At 37.9% G+C, this 12,954-nt stretch overlaps 1 long non-coding RNA gene across 1 annotated transcript; it reads right to left on the bottom strand.

The window, feature by feature from the left end:
• Nucleotides 1–1,418: 1,418 nt before the first annotated feature.
• On the bottom strand, nt 1,419–4,190 carry LOC142182607 (uncharacterized). The gene is made up of 3 exons (XR_012711424.1): nt 4,092–4,190; nt 1,617–1,682; nt 1,419–1,497 (listed from the first exon to the last, which is right to left on the bottom strand). It is a non-coding gene; the product is annotated as an uncharacterized LOC142182607 (long non-coding RNA).
• Nucleotides 4,191–12,954: the final 8,764 nt, after the last annotated feature.

Below are 12,954 nucleotides of genomic sequence, written 5' to 3'. Positions count from 1 at the left end.
GATATTTTGGGTTCATCCGCCCTCGAATAGGATATTTTGGGTTCATCCGCCATCGAATAGGATATTTTGGGTTCATCTGCATCCATAGGAGATGCATTTCCTCCTAAGTTTGTTTTTATCCATAGGAGATGCATTTCCTCCTAAGTTTATTTTTACCCATAGGAGATGCATTTCCTCCTAAGTTTATGTCTTTACCATTAGGCGCCCACCTGTATAACAAGGGAATACATTTCATGTCTTTACCATTAGGCGCCCACCTGTATAACAAGGGAATACATTTCATGTCTTTACCATTAGGCGCCCACCTGTATAACAAGGGAATACATTTCATGTCTTTACCATTAGGCGCCCACCTGTATAACAAGGGAATACATTTCATGTCTTTACCATTAGGCGCCCACCTGTATAACAAGGGAATACATTTCATGTCTTTACCATTAGGCGCCCACCTGTATAACAAGGGAATACATTTCATGTCTTTACCATTAGGCGCCCACCTGTATAACAAGGGAATACATTTCATGTCTTTACCATTAGGCGCCCACCTGTATAACAAGGGAATACATTTCATGTCTTTACCATTAGGCGCCCACCTGTATAACAAGGGAATACATTTCATGTCTTTACCATTAGGCGCCCACCTGTATAACAAGGGAATACATTTCATGTCTTTACCATTAGGCGCCCACCTGTATAACAAGTGTGTATACCAAATACCGTACCAAATTATTTCGGTACGGTTCGGTATTTCTTATTTTGGTTTGGTACGGTATCGGTACGGTTTCGGTTTTTAACAATCAATGCTAAGTGCTAACTGCTAAGTGCTAAGTGAAGTGCTAACAAACAGTGAACATGCACATCACAATTGAAATTCACTCTAAAAGAATGTTTTTCAATATATAACACTATAATAAGTTAACAAGAACGTGCACATGGCTGAAACACCATCACTGTAATTTTCACTCTAATTTGACACTATAATTTTCACTCTAAAACCGTAAAATAACTGCACAAGTGCACAACCACAAGTCCACAACGTGAACGTGCACAACTGCACATGGCTGAAACCTGAAAGCCTGAAACTGTGAAACAAGAATAACATCTGGTCATCTGCAGTTGCACAACTATATTACTGCACAAGAATAACATCTGCAGTTGCAGAATAACATCTGCAGTTGCAGAATAACATCTGCAGTTGCACAACTGCCAACTGCACAATGCACATTACTGATTACACAGTTAAACACTTAACATAGTCCAACAACTTAAACACAGTTAAACACAGTCTAACAAAAACAGTCTTAACTCTTAAGTATTAACACTTAAACACAGTGCAACACTGCAACTGGCCAACTGCAAGTCTGCACAGTCTTAACACTTAAACAGTTAAACATAGTGCAACAAAAACAGAGAGGGCATCCCTCAACAAACAGTCATGACTCTTGAGCAGTAGCACGGGGCGTTGAGCAGTAGCACGGGGCATGATTGCACTTGAACCTAAAAAAAATATAAATCATAAGTTAGAATATTATAGTTTGATGATAATAAAACAAAACTACACAATATTAAGTATATCATTATCAGTTATCACCAAACAAATAGAGTATTAAACTTACCACTCAAGATGCAAGTTGCAACTATACATCAAACAATGCTAGTAGTGCTTCCATTATTTTCCATATCTAAAGATAATACAACCAAATATGTCATACAAAAGAAAAAGCATGATATATTATTTTGAATTAAAATACACACAAAATATTAAAGCTTACCAAGCTCGATTTCCTCAAGATACTTCAAGTCTTCTTCAACATTAATAGGATTCTTCTCTTCTCTAAGCCAATCTTGAAGACAAATAAGAGCTTGCACACATTTAGGAGTCAATGAACTCCTAAATGAATCAAGAATACGGCCACCAGTGCTAAACGCGCATTCCGACGCCACACTAGAAATTGGAATTGCCGACACATCACGAGCCAACTCCGAAAGAATAGGAAATCTGGGAGCATGTGTTTTCCACCAACTTAAGATATCAAATTCTTCACTATAAGGCTCTTGTTCTTCACTAATGTATTTATCCAACTCCGATTTAGCACCCCCATTTCCATTGTCTTCCTTTTGTTTCTTCAAGCTAAGCTTAGTCCTTATTTTTGATGCACTTATAACACTCCCACTAGGTGTATTAGATGTGTTGTTAGATGAAGTAGAACTAGATGGAGATTGAGGACAAGATTCGGTTGAATACTTTTTTAGATACTCTCCAAACAAAGAATTCATATAAGCATACACCTCACCATTTATTTTCTTCCCCTTTTCCTCCCCAAAAAGTTCTTCAAGTGCTCCCTCAACATATTCAAATTTGTTACGTGGATCCAAGACAGAAGCAATAAAAATCATTTTATTCATCTTTTCAGGCTCACCCCAATACTTCTTGAACTTTTCTTGCATTTACTGAGCCATTTTTCTCAAATGCTCATCCTCACTAGCTAAACACATTTTCAAATGACAATAAAGTTCAGATACATCCTCAAAATGAGAATTACAAGTGACATAACGTGAACCTGAAACTTTTTTAGTTAGCTCGTGAAATCGTGCAAGAAACTCTATCACATTCCTCACATTCACCCAATCATCAGATTCAAGAGGACCTGCATTACCACCATCTTCACAAAGATGAGAACATTGATATGCAGAAAATCCATCATAAAAAAGATGCAACTTGTCAAAGGCTTTTTCAAAGTGTTGAGTTGTATCCAACATCAAATAGGTGAAATTCCACCTGGTAGGAACATCCAAACACAATGTTTTGGTACATTCTACCTTTGCATGTGCACAACACTGTTTAAACTTTAAGGTCCTTGCAGGCGAAGATCTCACATACCTCACAATATTTCTAACACGTGTCACAGAAGCATCAAGTTCTTTCAAACCATCTTGCACAATTAGATTTACTATATGAGCCATGCATCTCACATGAAGATGTTTACCACTCATCATATTAGTTTTCCACATATCTAACTGTTTAGACAATTCTTTGACAGTGACATCATTTGAAGAAGTATTGTCCACAGTAATAGTGAAAACCTTGTCTAGTTTCCATTCAAGCAAACAATCCCTAATAGCTTTAGCCATCTCTTCACCCTTATGACTAGTGATAGGGCAAAAATTAAGTATTCTTTTATGCAACTTCCAATCCCTATCAATGAAGTGGGCTGTCAAACACATATAATTTATTCTTTGTAATGAAGTCCAAGTGTCTGTTGTTAGGCAAATTTTTGGTTGTGCTTCTCTAAAAGAACTTTTTAGATTTTGCCTCAATTCACCGTAAACTTCATAACAATTCCTTGTTATTGTTCTACGAGAAGGAATACGAAATAGTGGTTGAGTTTTTCTCATAAACTTCATAAAGCCTTCATTTTCTACAAAGCTAAATGGTAGTTCATCAGTAACTATCATCTCAATTAAGGCCCTCCTAACTACTTTTTGATCAAATTTCCAAATTGATCCTTCATCATTTTGGCAAAATTGAAAATTTAGCTTTGTTTGACTATTATCTTCTTGCAATTTTAAGTGGGTATTCTTTGCATCTAAGCAAATGATTCTTCAATCCTGTTGTTCCATTCTTAGATGAATTAGCAGCATAAGCTTGTTTACAATATCGACACCGTGCTTTCCCAACCCCATTAACCTCAAATTTATCAAAATGGTTCCAAACGTCAGGCCTAGGTTGCATTGCTTTCCTTTTCTTGGAATCTTGAGTATCAATGGTGTTGGTGTTACTATCTACCGTAATAGGTAAACTTTCACTAGAACCAACATCACTTACTTTACTTGTATCTTCCATCTATACAAAATTAAACAAATATAAATATAAATGAACAATCAACAAATTAACTACCTTGCTAGTTGCTACCCTACAAAATTAAACAAATATAAACATAAATTCCCAGTAGCAGTTATTTTGAAACCAAAATCTACAAATGAATTAAACAGCATGAACGTGATACAGATGATATTTTCCTACTAAAGGAAAAAGCTCGGAACAACAGTTCATTCAATCAGCAGTACAACCAAAATAAAGCGAAACATACCTTTGAAATTGAAATTGAATCGAGCTCGGAACACTGGAACAGGACAGCAGCGTCTTCGACACTTCGTTTTGCCCGGAATTTGTGAGGAGTGAGGAATCGAATCGAGCTGGAAATCACCGCCTATGATATTTTCCTACACTGGAACAGTATACTTCGTTTGATGCAGAAAATCAGACCATTATAATTTAAAGGCCCATGCGGAAACTCAAAAGTCAAAACTTAAGCAGTCGTAGACCGGTGAAGATGAGATGAAAGTGAGACTTACAAAACGTAGACTGATATCCTAAGCAAGTACGCAGTCGATTCTCGTCTAGACTCGCAGACTGATAAGTGATATCCTAGACTCGCAGAGTCGCAGACTCGCAGTCGTCCAGTCGATGACTCGATTCTCGTCTTCTTCTTCTCGATGATATCTCCAGTCGAAGAATGAAGTCTGAAGCAGTAAGCATTAACCAAGCCCTAATGGCTAATGAGTAATGCCTTATGCGGTTATGCCCTACTTTGAGGAATTGAGAATGCCTAATTTGATTGAGTCTGACTTGGGTAATTGTCTAATTGATTGGGCTTGGGTTGGGAGTTGAGGGAGCTGGGCCATAGTTAGTGGGAGTGGCCGAGTGGGACGCTGGGGAATGGGGATGCATGGGCTGGGCGCATGCCGCATGGGCCTATAATTGGGCTTAGTAGTATTAATTTTTGGTATTTCGGTTTACCAAAATTGTAGAAGTATAAAGCCGAAAACCGAACCGAAATACCAAAATACCAAAAATTCATAACCGAATTAGACCAAAAAACCGAAAAAACCGAAACCGAAATACCAAATTAATTTGGTTCGGTTCAGAATTCGGTTTTTCGGATTTTATGCCCACCCCTAATAACAAGGGAATACATTTCATGTCTTTACCATTAGGCGCCCACCTGCATAACGAGAGAAATACTTTTGAGTCTTATACTGCAGATCTTGAAATCAGTAACCCACCGGAAGGTAGAAGGTTACAACAGGAATCCCCAGCAGGAAACAATAAAAATTCCCAGCACCGGGAAACGGAAGGTTGCAACAAGAGGTCCCAGCACAAATTCAAGCGCATGAGTCAAAAGGAAGAAAAGACGCGTCTTGAAAGAAGCGGCCTGTGAACATTAATTTATGCCCAGCATAACAAATCTGATGAAGAGAGAATCATATCTCCAGGAGAACCGCCGAAAAGCTTAATGAAGAAAGCCATATCCCTAGCGGACCGAACAAGATGATGAACACCGGTATCCAGGAAAGCAAAAGGCCAGTGTCATCCCAAGTTCTCGGAAGAAAAGCACCGGAAGAAACATAAACCGACAAGAAAGCAAGGCAACAAGGACAAGTTGAAGATAGATGAGATCTTATGATCCGTAGTCTAGTCTAGCTTCTTGTTTTCTTTTGAGCATGGTGTAACAAGGAAATCGGTAAACAGAGATAACAGCATGCAACAACAGTAACATTGCAGTCCCATGGTAGTCTCAGCTACCAAAACTTCCTGAACTACATTAACCTGATTCCCCTTTTAGCCAGGGATATGTAGGAAACCTTTGAAGCAAAGGTTCGAGTAAATCTTTTTCAAAAAATGCTTCACACGGAGTACTTGGATGGGCAAAAATCGCTCACTTTATCTTTGTACGAAAACCCTTCGTGTCTTCGGGCAAAGAGGGGCAGCTGTAAGCACGTGATTTTTGCCCTATGAAAGAATTACTCCCAAAAATTCAAAAAAAAAAAAGATTTTTCTTGGTGTGCAATTTTGAGAATTTTTGTGACATTTTTGGATAATTATTTGTATTTGTCTGTGTATGTTTATTTGTTAAATTAATAAAAAATACAAAAATGTGTCGCATTTTGCATGTAGGATTTAATTCTACAATTGTTAGTAATTAAGTTTGTTTTACAAAAATTTAAAATTACAAAAATAGGCATTTTTTGCATTTTTAGCATTTAATGTCGAAATGTACAATTTTATGCTTAATTGTTAGTTAAATGTGTGATAATTTTTATTTGAAGTTAATTAGTATTTTTTATAAGTTAATTTAGTTTATGACTTAATTTAGAATTTTTTTTAAAATTTTATTAATTAGGAAGTAAAAGAAAAAAGAAACAAAAATACAAAGAAAATCGGATTGGGCCACTTCTTCAATTGTAAGCCACAAGCCCAAAAATGCCCAACCTTCCTCTATGACCCGGCCATTTCAAACCGGGTCGACCCGGTCCATAACCCAAATACCCAACACCCCATATCTTACATTTTGACAAAAAACAAACAAAACAAAAAGAAAACAAAACCCTAAAACCTAAGAAAACCCATCCGCCCCCCTCTCTTCTTCTCCAAAATCCAAAACCACCACCTCCCATGGCTGCCCCTTGCAGCTTCGTCCAAACGACCATGGCTGCCCCCTCCATCATCTTCAACCACACACAACTTCTCCAAGCTCATCCATGGCTGCCCTCCGCGTCTTCTTCGTCGACACACACACAAGCTCCACCACCCTCGCGTCCAAACGACCACCCCCTTTGCTGCGTTTTCTTCTTCTTCTACTCCTCCAAACCTTGGCTTCAAATGAAACCTCCATGACTGCCCCCCTTCAAGCTTCGCCATCGCGGCTGCTTCACCTTCAAAAACGAGCTCCACCAAGCAGTCCGCCATTGCTACTGCTTCTTCTGCTTCCCACTGCCTCCAAGCTCTAGCTTCGAACAGAACCTCGCCATGAACGACCCCTCCTTCCAGCTCCTCCGTGCTGCTGCTGCTGCGTTCATCGTCCATGGCTGCTACTATTCTTCTCCATTGATGCCGCTGCTGCTCTGTTCTTTTCTCCATAGTTGCTGCTCCGTCATGCTGCTACTGCTTCAGCTTTCTTCATCGCACATCACCCTCGCCCCTCGTCCTCATTACAAGAGACGAGATCGTCCAATGGATTGTCCGTTCGAGCTCATGTCCAGTAGCCAGTTTGAGTTCGGATCCGACGAGATCGCTCGTTCGTTAGTTCCATTCGTGATTCAAAAATCGAGCTTTTTCAATGGAGTTTCTTTGATGTTGAAAATGAAGAAGTTTCTATTAAGAAGGTCATATTCTAACTTTGCTCATCTTTCGATTTTCAGATCTTGCATCGTGGGTATATGAGTTGTTTGGTTCGATTCCCTTCGTTCCAGTTTTATGACTCACGTGATACTGATATCTTGGCCCTTTCATTTGTGATGTTTGTTTGTTTAATTGCTGAATCACATAAGAAGTTTTACATAGTCGTTTGTCTCCATTAAATTGTCATATTATCTCGTTTTCGTTTGTTGGTTTGTATATTTGTATTGTTGTAGTTTGCTATTTGTAGAAATGGTGCCAGTTTGCTCTTTGTTGTTGATCACGTGGTTTGGTTCCCTGTTCGTTCAGGTTTTGTCTAAGTTAAATCACAATTTTATTCCCAATGCAGTCAGTTTAGTCCCTTGCATCTGCGTGTCAATCGTAGTCTGAAATCTACCCGTAGTAGTTCAACATATTTTAGTTTGAATCATTTATCTTCATTATAATGTTGTTTGATTCAGTTTGAGTTCAATTAATTTTTGAGTTTAGTGATTTGAATCTTCTTGTTTGTTATTGTTGTTGAATCTGAAAGTAGGATTATTGTTAAAATTTGTTCAGTCAAAATAATTCCTGCTTTTTGTTGTTCATGGTATGATTTTCAGTTTGCATCATTTCCGTTAATCATGATTCATGTTGTTTCAGATTATTGTGTTGTTAATATTGTTGTTTCCTTGCTCATCCATTTTTGGTCTAAGTTAACAAGGATTGGTTCCCAATATGGTTAATTTATCCACATTAATTTGATGTTGTTCAATTTGTGTTCATGTGATTTGTTGTTTGAATTTGTTTAGAAATTGGTCATATTGGCTATATTTTGGTTGAGATTGATTATGTGATTGGTTATAGCTGATGGGGGTAGTTTGGTAAATTGCAGTACATTCAGGGGTAAAATGGTAATTGCAATAAGGTCGGAGGGGTAGTTTTGGAATTAAACATTATGAATAATTCTTTATGTTAAGCATGGGGGACAAAATGTAATGGGATGGGGGTTGATAATAATTGTTTAATATAATGGGGGACAAGACATAATGTAGTGGATGAGAATATTGTACTTGTTTATGTTAGGCATGGGGGACAAGATGTAATGGGTTGGGGTTGATATATTTATTTAATGTAGTGGGGGACAAAGCATGTAGGCATGGGGGACAAGACACAAAATAGTGGGGAATAATTCATTTGTTTAAGAAAGTGGGAAACAAAGAATGCAATTGAGGGAATATTTGGGGTTGGGGATTCAAGACTAGAGTCTTGTTATAAATAGAGTTCATTTTGACACATTTTGGAGGGGCTTCAAGACTTGAGAGGAGAGAAAAGACTTGAACTAGAAAGTCTTACTTAGAAAGAGAGGAAGACATTCTGAAAATCCTAAGAGAGTGTTGGAGAGTTTAAAAAGAGAAAACAAAAAAACAAAGTGAGAAACGTGTTTTAGTTTTCAAGTTTAATACACACGTGGGTTGTCGCTGTTTAGTTTGTTTACAAACTTTCGGGTTTGTTCTATTGAGTTGTTCGGTTTTTCTTCAAAGTTTTCTGGGCCTTGAATCTGGTTCGAATTTGTTGATGTTGGGTTGCTGTTGTTGTTGTGTATTTGCACTACTACTGCTTCTACTGATCTTCATCTTCTTTCCTTGCTTTCCAAATACCAGGTACACAAACTGATACACTAGTTCATCTTGTAAGCCACTCGAAGCATGAATGCAAAAATGAGAAAGATTTGAAGTTATAATTTAATGTATCTTTTCTTTCTTTTACTGTCTGTATATATAATGTTCCATGCGTTACCATGTAAACTCTTTAAACAACTCACTTTCGAAACTTAACTATAATAACTCGAAAGTATGCAAATAAAGTAGGACCTTATCTTCATTTATTTTAGAAAACAAAAAATAGAAAATATAGTCATGCTAAGATTATCCTTTTAAAAAATAATGAGACGAGTCTCGCCAAATAAAAATGCAAATTGCAGGGCCCTCAATAATTGGTCATAATAAATACTTAGAATTTGGGATGGACTGCTTAGTGAATTTCACTGCCTTCCCCAAAGATAATAACGCGTTAGACTCTTTAGGCGCGATTTAATTAATCTTACCTTCTTAAACTCGGGTGCGCATTTCATGCGACCCAAATCCAAATCCCAAAACATTGAATAAAACTGTGTTCCGGATTGCGGGTGCATTTCATGTGACGCAATCCAAAGACATGTTTTTAAACGATGTTCACATTCTTTTAAAAATATAATAATAAAAGCGGTAAAGAGTTAAAACTTGCATAAGCTCGCATAATTCTATAAAATCAGATAAACAAGCCGAATATGACAGTTGAGCGACCGTGCTAGAACCACGGAATTCGGGAATGCCTAACACCTTCTCCCAGGTTAACAGAACTCCTTATCCGGATTTCTGGTTCGCAGACTGTAATATGGAGTCATTCTTTTCCTCGATTCGGGATTAAATTGGTGACTTGGGACACCCTAAATCTCTCAAGTGGCGACTCTGAAATAAATAAACAAATCCCGTTTCGATTGTCCTTTAATTGAAAAAACTCCTTCACCCCTTGCGGGGGCGGAAAAAGGAGGTGTGACAAAGACTAATGGGTTTTAGCTGAGATAAAGATGAAGGAGAGGGTACTTTAGTAATGAGGATTGAGGACCATGTTAGTATGAGTGTAATATCTGGAAAGGTTGTAACCATTAAAGAAATTTTGAACAAACTTGCAAACCTCCCTTTTTATAGTGTCCCAAGATGCTTGGTAGAAGTGACCATTGAAGCCATCCGGGCTTGCAGAGCTGTTGGGGTCTATAGAGAATATTGCATGTTTAATCTCTTCTTCTTCAGGTATCTGGTTCATGAGGTGGTTGTCTTACTCTGTGACCATCGGTTCAATGCACTCCAGAATGGACAGATTATTGTCACTTTGGGTGTGAGTGAACAGATTGCTAAAATGATCAATAGCAACATTTGTAGTAGCTTCATTGCCCTCAATCCATGTTCCTTGATTATCTTTAATTCTGTAGATATGTGCTCTCCTTATTTTCTCTTTAATCACATTATGAAAATATTTGGAGTTAGAGTCACCTTCTTCGGCCGATTTGATTCTGGATTTTTGCTTGAGAATGGATTCTTGCATATTTAGCCATCTAGTATATTCTGCTTGGGCTTTGTATAGGTTCTGTCTATTGGCATCGTCGTTATTAGTCTCATATTCCTGCTCTAACCTACACATTTCTAGCTCTGTTTGTTTGACTGAAGTGAATACATCTCCAATAGACTCTTTGGACCATTTGCTAAGGCCCCTGGCTATAGCTTTCAATTTCTATTGAAGGATCCATTTGTCGTTTCCCTGGACCTCTTTGTTCCAGATGCTTTCAATTAAGGAGTTGTAGTCGCTCTGCTTAGTCCAAAAATTAAGGAACCTGAAGTATTTGATAACTTCAGGATTCTCATTACCAAATTTAAAGGTGATGAGACTATGATCCAACCCTGATTTGGTATGGTGGTCGACTCTATTTGTTTGAAAGTTCTCTGCCCAGTCTTCATTAATAAGAACCCTATCCAGTCTTGTGCTGATTTTTTTTTCTCCCCTGCTGCCATTGCACCATGTAAAAGGATTCCCTATAAAGCTAAGATCTGACATTCCACGATCATCCATACATCTAATGAAGTCTGCACTCTTGCTTAGAGTGTGAGGGGTACCACCCTTCTTCTACTCTGGAGCCATAGTAGTGTTGAAGTCACCAAGGATGGTCCATGAGCCATTGATTCTGCTGCTCATGTTCCTTAGTTTGGTCCACAACTTTCTTCTTTTCACAACACTGTTCCTAGCATATACTGCTATGATCCAGTATGTTTGCTCATCTCCCTTTATAGTTTATCCTGAGAGTAATCTGTTGTCTTTTGTAGTCTTCTAACTTTTCAGGAGAGAGGAAAGGTTCCTAGAGAATGACCATGTGAGCCTTATGAATTCTGACTAGTTTGGCTAATCTTTCACTTGCAACCCAGGTAATTAATTTCATAAACCATGGCGATGTCACTTATAACACTCTTATTAATAATTGTAGGTAGTTGATATTGTCACAACCCAAACCGATGGGCCGTGACGGACAACTCGGTACCTTACTTGACTGAGTACCAACATAACGTATCTTTCTTATTGTATCATTATATACACGTGACATACGGACCTAATAGGCCAATATAATCATTTATAAACTCAAACATAGGCCGACAAGGTCGTACAATCTTTCACGTATACGACATATGTCTACAAGTCTCTAAGAATATATAAATGTCATAAAAGTGGGGATAGAGTCCTGCCATACCAAACAATACACGTCTAAATCATACTAACCAAACAAGCAACTCCGAAGCAAATGGAGCGCACCAACATCTTCCGCTGAGCTGATAGCCTACTGGGAGGGCTCTCAACCTGTCTATCGGGACCTGCAGGCATGAAATGTAGCGTCCCCAGGCAAAAGGGACGTCAGTACGAATAATGTACCGAGTATATAAGGCACATAAATACATACATAAGAGACATGGAAGAAATATAGAGTACATGACTCAACCTGTAAGTCTGAATAACTTTGTAAATCATAAATTACTTTCAGCATCATACATATGCGTATGAATGTCATGTCGTGCATAGGTACATGTTTCATAACATCACCAGCCTCTGAGGGCATCCCGTCATATCATATCAGCCACTGTGGGCAAAATCATCATCGTATACCAGCTGATCAGGTGGTGGTGCGTATATAACGTCATAACCTTTCTCATATCCCATATACATATATATACATACATATATACACGTATATAATGTCATCGTTTGAATACATACATATATATGCGTATATAACGCCATTTGAATACATACCCATATACGCGTATATAACGTTGTTTGAATCATATTTCAGCCATTGTGGGCAACATCATCATCATATACCAGTTGATCAGGTGGTGGTGCGTATATAATGCCGTAACCTTTTCCCATATCCCATATACATATATATACATATATACGCGTATATAACGCCGTCTGAGTCATGGGTCAATGTACATGTATAAATGCATGAAATGCATATGAAATACTATAACAAAATCTCTCGGTACGTTATAAGACCATTATACCTCTGATTAACATCATAAAATTATTTTACGTATTTTCTGAGACCCATGAACAAACGATGGAATAATAAGACATATGAAAATTCAAGAACATAGGCACTTCTAATACTTCTATGAGTAGAGTCATATATGGAATTTGTGCATTTGCGCGTTTCGTTCATATCGTATGATCGTGCCAAAAGAAAGAAGGGATAGTCTTAACATACCTGAGCCGGTTCTATATCCCTTTCAATACCTCCATCGCATAGGTCTTGGACAAGGAAACAAAAGAGAACTTCCACCAAAGATGATGATACGATCAGATGAAGCAGAACGCTGGCATGAATTGTTTTGTGTTTCATTTGTTTGAACCATCTTAGGATTGCATGTTTGGTCATTATGTAGTTAAGTTCTTGATGCCCTTGCCCATGAATGTATTTAGTTGAAACTGAATGTTGACATCAATAATTGTTTTGCCTTTTGCCAAATTTTGTAGGTTGTGGGCCCCACTTATGTATGACTTGGCCACCAATAATTCCTCCCATTTTGCCACCTTTCAATGTGACTTAAGAGTCACTTAAATGGCCATGTGTTGTAGCCACATTACTCTTTTGGATAATTAATTAAATTTATCCACTTATTAGTTAACCGGGTAATATTTCGTTACCCGGT

Source organism: Nicotiana tabacum, chromosome 7 (assembly GCF_000715075.1).
Source record: "Nicotiana tabacum cultivar K326 chromosome 7, ASM71507v2, whole genome shotgun sequence".
In the NCBI taxonomy this organism is placed as follows: Eukaryota; Viridiplantae; Streptophyta; class Magnoliopsida; order Solanales; family Solanaceae; genus Nicotiana; species Nicotiana tabacum.
This window is presented reverse-complemented; position numbering and strand designations above follow the sequence as displayed.